The sequence below is a fragment of the Archocentrus centrarchus genome, chromosome 12 (genome assembly GCF_007364275.1).
Source record: "Archocentrus centrarchus isolate MPI-CPG fArcCen1 chromosome 12, fArcCen1, whole genome shotgun sequence".
NCBI lineage: Eukaryota > Metazoa > Chordata > Actinopteri > Cichliformes > Cichlidae > Archocentrus > Archocentrus centrarchus.
This window is the reverse complement of record NC_044357.1, coordinates 14384647-14393114: the sequence shown is the minus strand read 5'-3', so window position 1 is coordinate 14393114 and position 8468 is coordinate 14384647.

Here is an 8468-nt window from a genome sequence, read left to right as displayed (position 1 = left end):
CCAGAAACACTTGGGATTTTTTTCTTCTTCCCTTGTGTTTTACTCAACCTTGCTTATGCTTGTTTTTTTTTCTTTCTATTTCCGTTGTGTTTCTTTCAACATCCCTTCTGTTTGTGTGCTTTTGTAGTATTTTTTTTTTCTCTTTGCTGCTGTTTTCTTAAGTTGCGGTGCATTCTGACCTCTCAGGGCCACCGTAGGACAGGGATTGAGTGTCAGTGTCTGGGACTGTAGCCTCAGGTTTATATTAACTGCTGATTATGCGACAGTGCATTTCAGGACATGTTACAGAATAACACAACAGAAATGTAACGACCAGTGTAACAAATTACATTGTCCAGGGTGTAGCCTTAAGTAACGTAATGCATTGCTTAAAGAAACAACAAAAAACAAGTGATGTGTAATACCTTTTTTTTGTGTGTGTGTAACGACTCAACGCTTGCAGGTAAGTGAGTAAAATACATCATCTCCATTTGTGTGTTTTTCTTTTTGTGTATTTTTCTTTGTGTGTGTTTTTCTTTTTTTCAAATGGCTTTATTGATGCTTTAATCTGCTTTAATTGATGCTTTCGGTCTTCATCCACGTCCTGTTCGTGACAACCCTCTGCAGCTCTTTTACCTAATACATGTCTCTCTCTGCTTTTTCAATTATGTCTTCACATCTTCTTGATGCATGTGCTCCATGCATGTTCCATTATTGATCTTATACACAAGTCTCTCCAGGATGAATGTTGCAGTGGCATATTCGTGGCTTCAGCGATTCATTGCCTTCAGTGGTTGGCGGAGCTGTAACCAGGGTTTAGAAATGAGTGAAATCTAGAATTTTTCTCTTAATGCATCAGATTTAAGATGCAGCATCAGTGACCAGTGGAAAAGGCTACACTTCTGAACAGACTAGGTTAATTTTGAAACCTGTAAAGAACTTTATTTTTTACAAATTCCCCCCCCTTTTTTTTTTTGCAGGAGCAATTGTGTGTACAGAAATATGGTCAATGACTGTTGTGTGTATAAAACAGTGTAATAAAACAAAATACAGAATTCTTTCACTTGAAATTAAATGTCACATGAGGAAAAGTTACTTATTCCATGACTCTGGTCCTACTGTGTCTCTGAGTCGCTCCTCATGCCTAAACAAACCAATAATTATTCCTCATCAGTCATGCATCAACCTAACCTCCTAAACACAACCCAATGAGAGGCACTATAGGGCAATTCCTGTGGAGTCTTTTCAAAGTAAAACCATCTAGAGGGTCACACATTGTTTCATGGCAATTTATACTTTGAGATTTTTTTTTTTTTTGGACCAAGGTTCAGACCTGTGACCTCATAGCTGGTTACATCCATGCTGGGTGGTTATAATATTTTTCTATAAAACTAATTTACTTTATCAGGGTCAATTGTGGGACCAATAGTGTCTCTATCCTTTTGGATTCGCTCCACCTATCTTCCTTCTACTCATGTTGAAACGCTGGGTTACCAGCTGATTCAGTCCATGTGGATTTTGATCTCCTGCTTTTCCAGTTCCCACATGTGCTATATGTGGGCCTACTGTCCTTCGGTTTGCACTGTCCTTGTGTATGTATGACTTCTTTTGCCTGCTTCTCAGCACCTGAGTAAATCCTGTTAATTTGGGGGAAGTATAGCCTGATGTTTTGCTGTGCCACAAAGGAAAAGTTGTGTCCAGCTGATTTAAGTGGTCTCCTCACTCACCAGGGCTGCAGGCTCAGTGGGCTTATTTTTGTTTTGCTTAGGAAGTTTTCTGAGTGAAGTGACCTGGAATTACCTTTTATGAGAGCTGGTCAAATTCTCAAATTCTCAAAGGTGCTTCTGTGCTCCCTTTATTTCTTACTTTAGCTTAGGACACACTGGACCATCCTTTATGAAAGGAGAGGAGATAATGGTGCTTCATTCATAGTAACACACTATGCAACTGTCATTAAACACAAAAAAATCTACATCAGTGGCAAGTGTTGCAGATAATCATGTGCATGGTAATTGGTATGTTTCTATTTAATGCTATAACCTCATCATATGTTTTAAACCTTCAACTACAGGTTTGTAGCTCTCTTTTTAAGTCCTTACACGTTCTTCGTCATATCTTTCCTTGACCTCGTGACATTTTCCATTGAGGTCAAGGTACAGTTATCAGGAGAAGACCTCAGGAAGAGAACTCAATAAAACACTGCTCAAATTATGTGACGTAGTTATGTCACCATGGAGGATAATTTGAAAGGAGTGCTTCCAACATGCTGTGAAAATAATGTGTCCCTGGTCAGGGCCTGTATAGGTGGGGTTAGTGGTGGCTGCATTGTTCTGTTGTAGGTGTGTAAATGTATCCTGACCTTTTCGTGTCAGGGATTATTTTTTTAAATCAGAATCTAGCGCTCAATCAGATGCAAACAGCCTTTGTTAAGGCAAATATTTCTGAAACTGTAATAATGCTGGTATGCAGTATTTATGGATGAATCGTTTGTCCTTGCATTTGCCTGGTGTGTGTCACATGCTATTTGCGCACGTCTGTCTGTGTTCATGTGTATATATTGTCATATATATTTGTGCACATGTGCCTGTGTGTGGGGGAGCAGCACAAAGCCCTGTGCCAGTAGACAAAAAGCTAGCCCCCATCTTCTTCTCTTCATTTTCCCTGGTGGGGAGATAAGACCGTCTGTGCCCCAAAGGGTCTGGGGCTCAGGATTGGGGGTGACGGAGGTGTTGGGGAGGGGACAGTCTAGCCATGTTTACATGCTGCAAATGTCAGTAGGGGGTTTAAGAAGACAGCAGTCACTTCTGGCCTTTATATGCTTATTAAGCAGCATTTTGGCCTGCAGTCTTGTCTTTCCTGACCTCTGTGCACTAAAGAAACCATAAAAAACAAACATGCATACAGATAAGATGAAAAATAGATGCAAACACGCTTATACAATGAAGGCATGTTACATGTAAATAGCATGTTCTCTGGTTTTGGATTCTTTCTGGCTACTCAGTGAAAACTGAACTGCAGTCAATTAAAAGACTTTGACATTACAGTAACTAAAATTAGCTGACTAGCAAGATCACAGCTCCCTGATTGTAATTAGAAAAATGTTTTGAGCACAGCATTTTTAGTGTGATGAATTTTGTTGCTAAGGATCAGTTACAGACAAGCTGGCTGTAATTGGAATTTGTGAGTTTTTAAACCCTCCTGCATACAACTGCGCCATCACACATGGTGGTGTGTAGAGAAAAAACACAGAAGCAGCATGTCTTACAAGTGTTTGAGGGAACGTTTTTAAATTTAGTTTTTCTGCAGTAAAATGAAGTTACACAATGGAAAGTGCAGAAATCACCTCCCCAAAGCAGTGTAGCCTCGAGGAAAATGTAATGCACACTCCTATTTCATTAGTTAAGCGATGCTGGTACAGCACTGGATCCCCTTTTTGCCTTCACAACTACCTAAATTCTTTATGGCATAGATTTAAGGTGCTGAAAACATTCCTCAGACATTTTGGTTAATATTGACATGAGAGCATCACACAGTTGCTGCAGATTTGTCAGTTCCACACCCATGATGTAAAGAAAACCAGAGAAACCAGTTTGAGAGGAGCTTTGTGACATGGCACATTATCCTGGTGAAAGCAGCCATCAGAAGACTGGCACACTGTGGTAGGTCATAAAGTTGGAGATGGTCAGGAACAACACTCAGGTAGGCTGTCTTGCTTAAACAATGCTCAGTTGGTACCAGGGGGTCCCAGAGTGTGCTAAAAAAATATCACTCACACCATTACACTACCACCACCAGCCAGAACTGTTGATATAAGGCATAATGGATCCATGTTGTCATGTTGTTTATGCCAAATGCTAACCCTACCATCAGAACATTGCAGCAGAAATGGAGACTCATCAGATCAAGCAATATTTTTGTATTATATTGTCCAGTTTTGGTGAATCCTGTCATGAAAAGGCTGTGTGGCAGACAGGAAGAGGACCCCAATGCAGGATACACCAGGCAAAGGTAAAACTTACATTCCACTTTATTTTCAGGTGCTAATTCAGAGGCAGAACAGGACACACAGCAGGAGAACATATGAAGACAACGCAACAACAGGCAGAGAAAACACGGGACTTAAATACTCAGGAGGGCTGATGAGGGAAGAGGAAACAGGTGGGAACACAGGTGGTGCTGATTACCTTGACGAGACCAGGGGACGCAAAATTGAACACAACAGACAGGGACCAGACAACTATCAAAGTAAAACAGTAAGACAGAAGGGGGAACAAAGATGCAGACTTGACACCGGGAAAACATAAAGAACTAGAAAGCACCAACTAAACCCCAACAACCACAGAAACCCAGAACAGAACAAACACAATAAGGCAAAACAAAAACACACAGGGTCAAAAAGACCCTGGACCATGGAAAATCCATGGAACCTGTTGGGTTAGTTTCCTGTTCTTAGCTGACAAGAGTGGCACCGGTGTTGTCTTCAGTTAATTCAATTCAGTTCAGGTCAGTTCAATTCAGTGTTATTTTTATAGCGCCAAATCACAACAACAGTTGTCTCAAGGCACTTCATATTGTAAGGTAAAGACCCTACAATGATATAGAGAAAACCCAACAATCAGATGACTCCCTATGAGCTAGTTCTTGGCAACAGTGGGAAGGGAAAACTCCCTTTTAACAGGAAGAAACCTCTGGCAGAACCAGGCTCAGGGAGGGGCAGTCATCTGCTGCGACCGGTTGGGTGTGAGGGGAGTGACAGAACAAAAGACATGCCATGGAAGAGAGCCAGCGATTAAATGCAGAGTGGTATAGAAACACACAGAGTGAAAAGAGGTGAGTAAAGAAGAAACATTCAGTGCATCATGGGAAGCCCCCAACAGCCTAGGCCTATTGCAGCATAACTAAGGGATGGTTCAGGGTCACCTGAATCAGCCCTAACTATAAGCTTTATCATAAAGGAAAGTTTTAAGCCTAATCTTAAAAATAGAGAGGGTGTCTGTCTCCCGAATCCAAACTGGAGCTGGTTCCACAGAAAAGGGGCCTGAAAGCTGAAGTCTCTGCCTCCTGTTTTACTTTTAAGTATCCTGGGAACCACAAGTAAGCCAGCAGTCTGAGAGTAAAGTGCACTATTGGGGTGATACTGTACTATGAGGTCTTTAAGATAAGATAGGGCCTGATTATTCAAGAGTACAATAACCCGAATTTCATTGAGACAGAAGTGCAACTAGCTGTTACTTTGATTAGCAGATTATATAATATTATTTTCTCAATTAATATATTTTTGGTATAAATATTTGATTTATTACTGGAAAATGAAGAAAAGTAGCCAAAAAAATGAAGAGTTTTTGTTTTTAAGTAGCTTTTTGAAACATTGATCTCTTCATTTTATGCATACATCATAAAACTCAAACACAAAGTGACAAAACTGCTAAATTATAGAGAACAACCTAAACAACCAGTAGCGTGAAGAACCCGTGCATTTTCAGATTAGACATCATAGGCTTAATGATGACAGAAAAAAAGATGACTGTCTTCACCGACTGTTGAATGATATTGATATGAAGTGTAGACTTGCAAGAGCCATGTAATTTCCAGAGCTCAAACTGGCAAACAACAAAAATCACAATTGTGATTTAAATCCATTTAAATAGTCTTTTCCAGCAGTATGAATCACTGACTTAATATTTTTCTAAAGTGATACGCCACCCAAAATCTGCCTTTGGAGTATAAAATACTCAGCAGGTCGGTCTTTAGCTGTATTTTTATACAAAAAACAAATTGTTTGGATTTCCATCCCTCTGTAGATACCCCTGTTTTATACATTATACCCTCTATATGGCCATAACATTAAATCATCACACACATTCCTCTCTCTGATGCCCTTTCTCGCCCATTTGTATTGAATAGTATGTGCTTATTATTACTAAGATAAATCAAGAGAAATGCCAGTGAACACTCGAAACATAACCTATGAAAAATGATTCATTGGTGCAATATCAGCATGGGACAAGCATGAGACGACTACAGTATCCTATTCCTTTCCTTTTTCAATTATGTTAACCAAGCTGAGCCATTTCCTTGCTTGCCTCTTGATTATGAATTGCACTGTCCTCTGTCCATTTGGGCCTTTCTCCCGGAGGCCAGCGCTGTGATGTCAGACTCCCTGAGAGAGACCTGACTTTAATAAAGCAATGGGAAATTTATTTCCAAAGGAAGGAAGCAGTGTTTGGAGACGAGATGACTGCCAAATACAAGGCTGAAGGCACGTCCTGCAGGGAGTGTGTGACCTTTTCACACACTAACACACAAACATTGATGTCTTAAATCAAATGGTCCCTCTGAAAGCACACCAAGTCCTGTTGCGGCAACATAGAGCTGTGCAACATGTGGGTATATGAGCAGCTGATGGGGCGTCTAGTCGGCTGTCTGTGACAGCATTCCTTGCAGCAGGAGGGTAGCAGACAAGGTTGAGGGCCAAACCACCACATTGCTGCTGCTCTCCTTACAGTTTGGTGTGAGGTGACAAACAGCTACATGTGGATTGCAGTATTATGGCATTTTACAACCAGGTTAGCACCGCAGTGGCAACACAAACCTCACCCACATTCGAAGTCATTATCCAAACTGTTGCATCTTGAGTTGCATGTTACATTTCATCAAAGAGTTTGTGACGGACACAACTGGAAGGGGAAATGGAATGAAAGAGGGGGTGACAAATATCATTGATTTGAATGTTCTGAGTTAAAAGTTGGTTTAAAATTGGACTGGACATCTGTTGGGGTTGTTGGTCTGTGTGTTTGTGCGTCTTTGCTCTCTGTGTAAAGCTGACTTTGCAAGATTCCTGGGTGGATTGGAGTAAATGAGGGCTGTGGAATTTGAGTGGAGGGTAATCATCGCAGACCTGCAGAAGTAACCAGATACCGAGCACCAGACTTCAGAGGGATGGAAATCCCTCCACAACAGGACACCACCTACTGCAAGAGACACTTTGGCTGGGCCAGAACAAACCAGGCCCTTAGTGTCCAGTCTCCCTTTCCTCCACACTCAGTATCTAGCTTTTGTGTGCCTCTAAAATGCACATTTAAAAATATAATATATAATAATATATTGTACTGACCAACTTAAATACCTCCTTGATCACAAGAACATGGTAGCAGGACTTGGTTTTATAAAGTTGTATCTGAGCAAACCATGACTTCTGGAACAATGTCTGTTGGACAGACAAGAAGAGGAGATGTTTGGCTATAATGTAAAACACCATGTTTGGCGAAAACCAAACAGAGCATAATCAGCATGGTGGTAGAGGGTTGATGATTTGAGCATGTTTTGCGCCCACTGTACCTGGGCACCTTGAGTCAACCATGAACTCCTCGGTATACCAAAGCATTCTAGAGTCAAATTTAAAAATGAGCCCACATTTTAATAGATGAAGTCTACAAGCTTCTATAATCCTCATATATGGTTCCCAGAGGTATGTCTGTTAGTCTTTCCAGACCAGTACATACTGGAAGTTCCTTTATCCACTGTTTCACAGAGGGAGCATCCATACTCTTCCAATAAAGTGCAATAGCTCTCTTAGTTTGCATTAGTCCAAAGTCCGGTAAATTAGTCTGTTTCTGTGTTTGTGTGAAGCCCACTGGGTAAATTCCCAGCACACAATTCAGCATTTAGGGGGTCCTCTGACAGACATTTAATGACATCTTTCCATGATTTTTGAATCTTTGGACATTCCCATAAACAGTGAAGAATAATTCCTTTTTCATTTAGACATTTAGTGCATATGTTTGGAACATTACCACACCTATGTTGAAGGGGTTGTACACAGACATGGACAAAATTGTTGGTACCCTTCTGTTAAAGAAAGAAAACCCCACAATGATCACTGAAATAACCTGAAACTGACAAAAGTAATAAAATTAATAATAAAATCAGACATTGCTTTCGAATTGTGGTTCAACAGAATTATCGTAAAAAAACAAACTAATGAAACTGGTTTGGGCAAAAATGATGCTACCCCTAGAAAAGACAGAGAATAAGTTGACCACAGGGAAATGTTAAACTAAGGCATGTCCTGTAATTAGCACCACAGGTGCCTTCTAGCTTTTAATCAGTCAGTCTGCCTATTTAAAGGGTGAAAAGTCGTCACTGTGCTGTTTGGTATTATGGTGTGTAACACGCTGAACATGGACCACATAAAGCTCAGGAGAGAGCTGTCTCAGGAGATGAGAAAGACAATTACTGACAAGCATGTTAAAGGTAAAGGCTACAAGACCATTTCCAAGAAGCTTCATGTTCCTGTGACTACAGTTGTACATATTACTCAGAAGTTTTAGGTCCACGGGACTGTAGCCAACCTCCCTTGACGTGGCCACAAGAGGAAAGTTGATGACAAGTTGAAGAGACAGATAATATGAATGGTAACCAAAGAGCCCAGAACAACATCCAGAGAGATCAAAGGTGAACTCCAAAGTCAAGGTACATCATTGTCAAAT